This window comes from Bombus vosnesenskii, unplaced genomic scaffold, assembly GCF_011952255.1.
Source record: "Bombus vosnesenskii isolate JDL3184/JDL3185 unplaced genomic scaffold, Bvos_JDL3184-5_v1.1 scf7180000015961, whole genome shotgun sequence".
Classification (NCBI taxonomy): Eukaryota; Metazoa; Arthropoda; class Insecta; order Hymenoptera; family Apidae; genus Bombus; species Bombus vosnesenskii.
Window position 1 is genome coordinate 19334 of NW_022884226.1, and position 11608 is coordinate 30941.

General features: G+C 34.0%; 1 pseudogene; it reads left to right on the forward strand.

Annotated features, from left to right (window-relative positions):
* Positions 1 to 1237: 1237 nt before the first annotated feature.
* LOC117241471 lies at positions 1238 to 3026 on the forward strand (annotated as a pseudogene).
* Positions 3027 to 11608: the final 8582 nt, after the last annotated feature.

Here is an 11608-nt window from a genome sequence, read left to right on the forward strand (position 1 = left end):
TACTATACAGTACACACACTCAGCTATTCTATCATTATATTTGTGCGTTGCTTATGTGTGAACCAAACATTTCCACGACAACAAATCGTTTGTCTCTTGTTTGATGCTCGGTTTTCAACGGAGTTAAAAGAATTTTTTAAGAGAAACGTAATGGACGGGATGTTTTTAAAGTAATAAACGGAAATTCTCGTATCCATTGAGAAACGATAGGCGATTTGAAAGTATCACTATGAACGGTGATTTATCGATGCAAGGTAGTATGAATAAGATATTTTATAATCTGCGAAAAAGGGTAAGGAATATTCTAGATTTTAGATTTTAGAATTTCCACGTCACAGACGAGTGTGTTTTGTTATTTGATTTGTAATATTGCTGCAGTTCTCTTAATAGCTGTTCGTTTCATGCGATACTCGCACATAGTATCTATGACTTTTGCTTCTAACAATTTTTATAATTAGGCTGTATCAAATATTTTTAACGTTCGTGTTTCATGAAAAATCATGTGTAACTCGTTGAATTCGCAAATGTAACAAAAAATTACACGAAAAACCTTATATTATTGTAATGAAAAAATAATTATATTAGGAGGAGAGTCGTATTTCGGAACGTCATCGGAACATATTATACCTTGTATGTGATTATTTGGAACACAATGGGTGAGTATATTATAATTAAAATATATTCCTAGTTCCAATTCTTTTGAATAGTGTCAGTGACCAATCGAAATAGAAATCAGTGGACATCATGGAAAGAGAAGGCGAAACCAAATTTGAAAATTCGACATCGGTAATTCAGTAGTTAAGAATAACTCAATCGATAATGTAGATTAACTAGTTATAAACAAATATATGAAGTATAAATTCAAATTATTCTTATTCATCTAAAAATTGGAAATTAAAAAGCAGAAGACAAGAAATTATCTTCGAGGATCTATATAGTAAATACATTCTTTTGCCTGTCTTACCTAGAGATAAAACAGTTGTTTGATGGTTATCTTATAGTGTTCAGTCATTGCGAAAAATATTTTTAATTAGTTAAAAACTATAATTAATTAAAAACTACATTTTTTATGTATATAGACGTTAGCGATGTATTATTCCGGGAAGCTCGTCTATCTCCCGAACATCGGGTTTGCGACAACATCGATTTGGAAATTATCGTTGCAGAGTATGGAAATTATTACAAGATGAAATTTCAAAAATATCCCATATTGTGTAAGAAAATAACTGGAAGGGAAATGACGAGGGAAGTGACAAATGCAAACAAAACGTAAGAATTTAAATTATTTAACGATATTAAACGGTATTCAACGTATTCAACGTATCGTATTACAATATGATCCAGTGTTTGTAGAAGTATTGAGACAAAAGCCCAATCTGTTAGTAAACAAGCGAGAAGTGAGCCTGTGAAAGAGACGAATCTACAGCAGAAGATAACTGATGACAATACGAATCATATTAATCTCGCAGTGACAGTGACGTCAATATTCCCCAATGAGAGTGATCGACGTTCATCAGAAGAGCTATTTAACGTCCCAATGGAACAATCCATGCAATCGAAGATATTGAAATGCATTGAAAAGCTTTATTCAGATAATCCGGAATTACGAGGCTGAGGCCATCTCATGCGTAAGTTATTTTCGATTAATATACGTATCGTAAAGCTTTTAAACGATAAAATTCCCGTCGATAAACCGTCCAACGTATATCGACGATGACGTGATTTCAGTAACGCTTCAAATATCAAATTACGTAACACTTACTTAATATAGAGAAGACGCCATTTTATCTTTGTATCATCACAGGAGATCATAGTAAGCAAATTAAATGTACATTGGGATGACGTTATAGGCCTAGAGGAATGTAAAACCGCTGTTAAGGAGGCCGTTGTGTATCCCCTTAAGTATCCTATCTTTTTTTATGGCCCGTTTTCCCCCTGGAAAGGTATTTTGCTGTACGGCCCACCTGGTACAGGTAAGATACTCGTATTCTTTTCATTTCTGTACGTGTTTACAAGAAATATACAAAACAGGGAAAACGAAGTTAGCGAAGGCAGTCGCGACAGAATGCCATTGCACCTTTTTTAACATAACTGCCAGCTCATTGGTCAGCAAATGAAGAGGCGATTCCGAGAAGTATATACGTGTAAGTTGCTTTGTCTATGTAAGTCTCTTTGTTCCTTTGTCTATGAAGGAGAGATTCTAGGTATAAAAAGATTTGATTTTATTTTTCGTCATTTATATATAAATAGAATAGTTGTTTGGAAAACGAAATGATATCATATTCGTGATGAGGCAATGAATTTAAGGAATTTCGAATATAATATTTAATGAATAATACATTTGTTAAACTGAACAGGTATTATTTGAACTTGCCTATAGTCATTCGCCTACAATTATTTTTATCGACGAGATTGACTGGATCGCCACAAATAAAGGAGACTGTATATTGTCTGAACCTGCAAAGAGATTCGGATCAGAACTTCTTTCTAGATTGGATGGATTAGTGTCTAATGAGAATTCTAATGTAGTTCTTCTAGCTACAACTAATTCCCCTTGGTACGTATATCACGTTATTTCAATGTTTTCTAAGTAGAAAATATCGTAATATTTCTCCAAATTTCAAATATGTTATTGTGTTGTTTGAAGTATTCCTTCATTATTATTAGTATAATAGTACGATAATATTTATTGTAAATATGTTATTAGGGGCATTGATGCAGCTTTACTCAGGCGTCTCGAAAAGCAAATATACGTATCATTACCCAATGAAGTTGCTCGACTTGGTATATTCAAATTATACCTTAGCAACCACTTATTAGAAAATACAGAGATTGTAAACCACATAGTAAAATGTACTGAAAGATATTCTTGTGCAGATATAAAATTGCTTTGTAAGCAAGCGTGACTACTAGAAATAAGCCCGATATGGAGGAGATTTGAAAAGAAAGAAACACCTGTTACCACTTTGAAATATGAATTAAAAAGTTATGAAATATTAGCAAAATTGTTAAAAAAAATGTCACCTACAGTTATGCAAATAGATAAATATGATACGTGGAACAAATAAATACGCAATCGTAAGGACAGATATTGAAAAATATAAATAAATGGATTATCGTTCGAGAAATCATTCGCATGTGTGTGCATGTGTGTATGCGCGCATGTGTGTGCGCGCATGTGTGTCATGTGTGTCATGTGTGTGCGCGTGTGTGCGCGCACGCGCTGTAGGCTAAGTTTAAAATGTTCGGTTGTATTATATCCTTGTATTATATATGTCGGAGATGAAAGGAAAACCGGAGCCTTCCCTTTGCAATTTTGAGGAAGCCTTCTAATGCTTTAGCCTAGATTTTATCATAATTGTAATTAAGCAATTGTCATTTGTAATTGTTTGATATTTGTGAAAGCGAAAGTGGGTTCGAGGTGACAACTGGTCGCCGAACGTAGCCACGGTCACGGGATAAACGTTTTGCCTGACGAAGGTGTGGATCGGTTGTATTGTTCTCCCTAGAAATCACATAGAATTGTACTTTAGAGATGTCGATATAATGGGACACACGTTGTATTAGGAATCAATCTCCAGACAGAAACTGCCTAGCAACGGCGTTTGAATCTTTCTCGATGTTTCCAAAGAGTATACAACAAACTTTTGACAAAAATTGCCTAGCAACAACGATTGGAACCTTCTCGATGTTTCCAGCGAGCATATAACAAACAAATGCAGTCGTATAGCGAAAAAGATTTTCATCAGATATTCATTCGTGTGATCGCCTTGGAAAGTGATACATCGAGCAATTTACCGAGTGTTTTAGCAATCGTATTTTTTTGTGTTTAAAATTATTCTACGCATAGTAAAAAGTTATCCCGTTGACCGTGGATTCGTTTGAACCCAGGAACATTGTTAATAGCGTTAATTAAATTCATTATTCGTTAAATTTATTATTCGTAAAACATATTATTCGTTACTCTTATTATTCGTTAAACTTATTATTCTTTAATCTAATCATTAGTTAAACTTATCATTTGTTAATCTTATCATTCATTAAACTCAATATTCATAATACTTTGCAAAATCTTGTATATTCGCGTAAATATAATCTCTGTTTCGTAAAACAATGGCTAATTATTCGTTCCTCTTATTGTTCGTTAAACTTATTAATCTTTAATCTAATTATTAGTTAAACTTATCGTTTGTTAATCTTATTATTTATTAAACTCATTATTCATAATATTTTGTAAAATCTTGTTTATTTGCGTAAATATATTCTCTGTTTCGTAAAACAATGGCTAATTCAAACGAAGGATCATTGCGCGCCTTAAATCCTAATGATAACCCGACATATATATGTGAGTGTATTTTATCAAAAATATGTTTTTTATGTTTTCTTATCTTAGTAATTATTTTTAAAAAAGTCTTAAAGTCTTATATGAAAATAAAGCTGTTCTTTATTTCAAATAATTGAAGTAGATAAATACAATGAGTTTTATATTTTATTATATCTTATATTATTGTTATATTGTTATTGAAAAAATTGATATAATCAACAGTTCTTCCTGTTCTCTTGATTGTTTCTTGCTTGTTTCAAACCATGATAATAACCTACAAAAGAAATAACATAGTCCATTGAAAATTTAATATACAATAAAATACTTATATGAAATAATTACCTGTGTAATATACCATGTAACCACTAATATACCATGACATCAACATACTTGAAAGTGCGTCTGTATCATTATCTGGTAATCTAGTACATTTTATTAAAATTTCGTATTTTTTCCAAATAAAATGTTAAACTTATTCCAAATTACTTATTAATATTAGAAGTATTCAGCATTCCATTAGAATTTTTAAATTGTACTTACTTGGCCATTAATTGTGGTGGTAAAGGAGGTGCAGGTGGCATTATATCAGTCATCGAATTGAAAGATGGTCCCAGTATGAAGTGATGTTTATACGCATTTGCTTCTTCAGAGTCACAATCCATTTTTTCTACATTATATTTTTTCGAATTTACATTTGTAGAAAAATTAGTCTCACAAGTCTCATCGTTCTCTTCATTGAATTTCTCTTCCAAAGCTTTCTTTTGTTGTGCTATTTGACTTTGCAAACCTTCTGATTCTAAAAGAGAACTCAACTCGACTTTCTGTGTATTACCATAGCCTAAACACAGAGTAAAAGAAATTTTTGTCATTTAATAGAATGACTGAGTGCCATTCGGTTACTGTCCTTACAGGCAATGTATTAGGATTTCCCGTGCATAAATGTATATGTATAAATGTTTGCCTTGATATATGTAGTAATAATCACTCGTCTAATGAGGAGAATTATATTCCAAGCAGCTAATAATGAACAATAAGTAATATGCATGTTTATGGTTCATGACCCTATATCCCACGGGTCTCCCCATAGACATTGACAGGTGCTCCTGCCCAGTTAAGGACCTGCTGAATGACACTGTGATAGACTATGCGAAAGCCTTTACTTCATATATATATGTATTTTTAGTACATTTCTTAATTGACATAACCATCATGCTAAAGGTATTACCTACAAATTTTACAACACACGTACTGTTGAGGTTATTCGGTGTGTAAACAGAGAAAACACGTGGATAAATTGTAAGGTAGAAAATATATTTAAATAGAAGTGTAATAAGTAAAATACAATTTGAGCTGGTCCAGATCCGCACGCTAGCTGTGTTACCTAATAACTGAAAAACCCCGAAGCCAACGTCGCCTGTCTACTGTTTATGGCCTGACTTCGTCGCAGTCTTTTGTCTACACGCTGTCGATGGCTTCAGTGCTTGAGAAAACTAAAAAAGACCAGATGTAGAGTGTTCTTAGAAGTGAACTTCAACACCCTCCCTAAAACTCTACATCCCTACAAACAATTATCTCAAATTTACAAATTATCTCTTAATATTTTCTAACTCTTGTCGTAAATATCTGAAAATTAATTTGTCAATGCCTTCTCAAGTACATTTGCCAGCCGCCTTTCTCTTTTCCATACAAATTAATTTATTACACACACAAAAAAAAAACTAGAAGACTAAACAGATCATGTAGAGTTTTTCCTCTTTTTTTTTTGAGAAGTAATAATCACTTCGACACCCTCTCTAAAAGCTCTACATGTTTACAAACAATTACATCTTAATATCTTTTTTACTTTTCAAACCTAACTTTTTCCTTAAATATTCAAATCTCGGTTTTGGCAACGCCTTTGTACATATATCTGCCAATTGCTCTTCGCTTGTTACATACGTTATATCAATTTCGCCTCTATTGTATAAATCTCGCAAGAAATGATATCTTATGTCAATATGCTTACTTCTTTGATGGAATTCTGGATTCTTAATTAATTTCACGGCACTAGTATTGTCTACACATAGCATATACTTAAGGATCTCTAATTTACATTCAAGAAATATTTTCTTTAGCCACATAATTTCTTTCGCTCCTGAGGCTGCACTGACATATTCAGCTTCGGTCGTAGATAGAGCTATACATTGTTGTCGCTTACATTGCCATGTGATGGCCGCATTCGCATACTTACATACAACGCCTGATGTCGACTTTTTTGTTTCTTTGTCGCCTGCATAGTCAGCGTCGCTAAAGGTTTCGAGACTGCCTGCTTTTGTATATAAGAGTCCCATGTCTGCGGTCCCTTTTATATAGCGCAAAATTCGTTTGACTAATTTCCATTGATACTGGTTTGGATTCTCTAAGTGTCTCGTCGCTATATTTATTGCAAAACTAATATCTGGCCTACTTACGGTTTGTAAAAACATTAAGTTCCCTACGGCTTCTCTGTATGGTGCGTTACAATCATTATCGCCTATGTTACTTTCGTTCCAATTAGTCTCGATAGGTGTAGAAACACTGTTTGCCTCATTCATATTAATTTTTTCCAATATGTTTTCGATATACCTACTCTGATGAATGAATATTGAACCATCTTCTAACCTATTAATTTCAAGTTCAAGAAAACTCTTTACTTCTTTCGAACTCGTAATTTTGAATTCTTTATTTAAATCATCGAAGAATTTATCAATTAAAGATTCGTCTGAAGCTGCTACCAGTCCATCGTCTACGTATATGGTCATCAACATTAATTTGTCGTCTTTTGTATAAATATAAGAACAAGGATCTGCGTTACTCTGATAAAATTTTAAGTTCGAGATAAATTTTGTGAAACTTTCCGTCCAACATCTTGGAGACTGCTTTAAGCCATATAGGCTTTTTAGCAATTTACAAACCCGATTTGTACCATCATCATAACCTTTTGGTTGTTTCATATAAATATCTTCTTTCAGACTTCCGTATAAGAATGCGGTTTTAATGTCGAACTGTCCGAGGTGTAAATTATTTTTGGCTGCAATACTGAGCATTAATCTAATTGTGTCAAACCGAGCAACGGGACTATATGTTTCCTTATAATCTATGCCTTCTTTCTGTGAACACCCTTTTATTACAAGTCGCGCTTTGTATCGTTCCGAGTTGTCCGGATTTAGCTTTATGGTTAAAACCCACCTATTGCTAAGTACCTTCTGATCTTTAGGTTTTTCTACAAGTATCCACGTCTTATTTTCATGGTGCGATTTCATTTCATCATTCATAGCTGTTTCCCATAACTCTTTCTTTTCGGATCTCATCGCTTCATTAAAATCCACCGGTAATTTTTCCGCCACGTACGTTACTGGGTTACCATAAAAATCGGTTCGTTTGATCTTATCTCTATCTCTCAATTGTCTCACATTGTCGCTAGTTCCCTGAGGTTGTTTTTCATGTTCACTCTCTGCACTTTCATACGTACATGCTCTATCGCTCTGCGCACTCACATCTTCGCGCTCGACAATTTTCTGTAAAATTAATTTTACGAATTTCGCATTTTCTAGTTCAGGCTTAAATATTACGTCACGGCTTAATATTACATTTTTTACTGTTGGCACGTACACTCGATACCCTCGTTCGTCATCTAAATAGCCTACCAAATATCCTTTGTTAGCCTTTTTGTCAAGTTTTGTCCTTTTCTCCGCAGGTATGTGAGCAAAGCACTCAGTACCGAAAACCCTAAACTTTTCTAAATTCGGCGGTTTCCCATACCACAGTTCATATGGTGTTTTCTTATCTTGTCTTGTCGGCCCCGTCTTATTTATGACATGTACTGCTGTGTTCATGGCTTCGGCCCATAAGAACAGCGGTAGATTTGGTTTCGAATATAGCATCGACCGACCTGCCTCTACTATTGTTCTATTTTCCCTTTCTGCGACACCATTCTGTTCAGGAGTGTATGGGACGTTAATCGTGTGCCTAATTCCCTGACTTCTTAAAAATTCTTTGACTTCTTTATTTCTGGAATTCTTTCCCTCCATCACTATGAATTTCTTTAATTTTATCCTTAAATTGATTTTCAACTTCTAGGCAAAAGGTTTTTAGTTTTTCAATTACTTCTGACTTACATCGTAAGAAGTAAATATTTGTGAATTTTGAAAAATCATCTTTAAATGTCAGAAAATACAGTTTCTTGCCTAATGACTCGACTTCCATAGGTCCACAAACATCCGTATAAATAATTTCGCGAGGTTTAGTCGCCCGATTGATTTTCTCGTGAAAACTCGATCTATGCTGTTTCCCGTACGCGCAACCTTCACAGAAAACGTTATTATCCTCTACAACTTTCATATTTGAATTCTTTAAGAATTCTTTAACATGTCTGATGTTCTGATGACATAGCCGTTCGTGCTATAATTGCAATGTGTCCGCGTTTGACTCCGCTCTATTGCTAAAATTACAAACTGACGGTATGATAACTCGCATATCTACTTTATACAAATTTCCGATAACAGAACCTCTTGCTATTATTTTCTGATTTTGTAAAAATATGCAATTGGTACCTTCCTTTGAAATACAAAAATCTATGCCCCTTCTTGCGACAGATCTAATCGAAAATAGATTTCTTTTCATACCTGGTACGTATAGAACATCGTTCATTGTACATGTTACCCATTTGCCGTCCACAAAAGTCTCTACTCTGATTTTTCCTTTGCCGCACGCATCCATGAACGGACCATCGCCGATCTCTATCTTCACCGTGTTATCGAATTCTTCGAAAACGCTGAACCATTCCCGTCGTCCTGTCATGTGATCCGTAACCCCTGAGTCGATTATCCAAACATCAGCGTTTGCCGTTTGTATCGCTGAGGTACTTCCTAATACACCAATTCCGCTGTGATCCCGATTTTGGTTTCTAGGTTCCTGGTTGTCTCTATTGTTGCTTCTTCTGTTATTTTTAAAACAGTTTTTGCTGGTGTGGCCTTTCCTTTTGCATATAACGCATCTAAAGCAATCCTTCTTTAGATGGCCAACTTTTCCACAGTTAAAGCAACTTGGTCCTTGTTTCTCGTATTCACGTTTACTTGACTGCTTCTGCTGTTCCCTTTTATAATTATTACCTTTTGTTACCAGTGCCACCGATGTTTCCTGGTCGTCTTTCTTCCATCTAATTTCTTCCGTCATCAGCCTGGTACTAAGTCTGTCTAAGGTCTTCTTTTCTTCTTCCACGGAATCCCACGCACTGTGAAAATGATCGAATTTGTTTGGTAACACCGATAAAATGCGTGTTATCAGCATTTTGTCGTCAATTTCACTCCCAAGGACTTTCATCTTCGCCGCTATGAGTTCCAACTTTGATGGGTTGTAAGAGACATTTTCAGATTCTTCCCATTTAAAATCGAAGCACTGCTTCTGGACCATATTTAAATTCTCATCCTCATGACTTCATGTCATATACTGTATTCAGCTTTTTCCACATTTCATGTGCTGTCGTGCAACATAAAAGAAGATCCAACGGTTTCTTTCCTACTGAGATCACGATTAATTTTCTCGCTAATCGATCTGCTTTCAAAAATCTTCCACGAGCGATTTCTTTCTCCGCGCTGTTACCTGGATGACACAAATTCCCTTCACACACGTTGATCAGGTCGTCATCTTCCTCCAAAAGTGTACGCATAACAAAACGCCACTGGAGCCAATTTTCTTCGCCGCGTAACATCTCGACCTTCGCACTTGTTGATTCCATTTTAGCACTATCCCTTATTTTACTAAGCACAACACATTAACAATTTATTCATTTCACGTTGCTACCTTGCAATTTACAGCCCTGGGCCCATAACCTGCTGAGGTTATTCGGTGTGTAAACAGAGAAAACACGCGGATAAATTGTAAGGTAGAAAATATATTTAAATAGAAGTGTAATAAGTAAAAATACAATTTGAGCTGGTCCAGATCCGCACGCTAGCTGTGTTACCTAATAACTGAAAACCCCGAAGCCAACGTCGCCTGTCTACTGTTTATGGCCTGACTTCGTCGCAGTCTTTTGTCTACACGCTGTCGATGGCTTCAGTGCTTGAGAAAACTAAAAAAGACCAGATGTAGAGTTTTCTTAGAAGTGGTAACCATTTCAACACGTGCCATTGTTTTCATAAATTTTTGATATTAGAGCTTCATAAATTTCTCCATCCTCTGAGTATATTGCACGATAAGGTGCTCCTATGATCCATTTCTATAGAGAAAAGATGTGTATACAAATAAATATAAGTAAATAGCAAAATAAAATAATTTGCTTCTTAATCAATATATTTAATAATATTCTGTATCAAATTTGTAATATTCTATCAAAATCACAACCCTGTGTAATTTACTTGCGTGTTTAGGCTGCTTAAGATTTTGTAGGTTTTCTTTCGGTTGAGAATTTCCAACATCCATTCCCATTCGATTGATAACTTCTTCTTTTGCTAAATTTATTGCTTTATCATATGCTTCTATTAATGCACTATCCCCAAACATTATCATTGGCTGTGTCTGTATCCTTTTGAGATAGCAAATTATACGTTATTAATATTGATACAAGTATTTTATTATCAAACTATTGCAAATTATCATATATGTTATTTTTCAAAAATTGACCAAAAGGTAATGGATACTGTTAATTACTATTATGCTAAGATCTTGTACTAAAATAATGATAAAACCATTACGTTTCCATTACCATACATACGTTTCCATTTCCTCGTATAAAAAGAACATTCATATCATCTGCCATTTTAAAATAACATCATTTAAATATTGAATTTGCTTCTGAAATATGAATTTGTCTCATTTCTTTAACTCTAACACATTGTAAACAATGATGACATTATACCAACTATAATACTAAAAATCTATTCCCCATTCATTCGAAAGATTATTTTTTGAAGCAAGGTTAACATTGAATGTTCCCAAACTTCAATAACTGTATTTTACTTTCTTTACAATATCTAACAATATATTAGAATACTATAAAAAAATATTGTATGCACAAGAAACTGTTTATAGCGAAATAGCAAAAGAATTAATCGCATATTATAACTAAAACGAGATTGTTAAGTAGATTATATTATACTGCATATGCGTTAGTGTTTCAGCTGGTAAATATAGTTTTTATATCTGAAGATAAATAAGATTTAATTCTATAAAATTGCATAATGAATTATACATATATCTATTACTATTCGTATTTCCCCTTAGTTGTATGTTGTCAATAGCATCAATCACGAACATATAAATAAA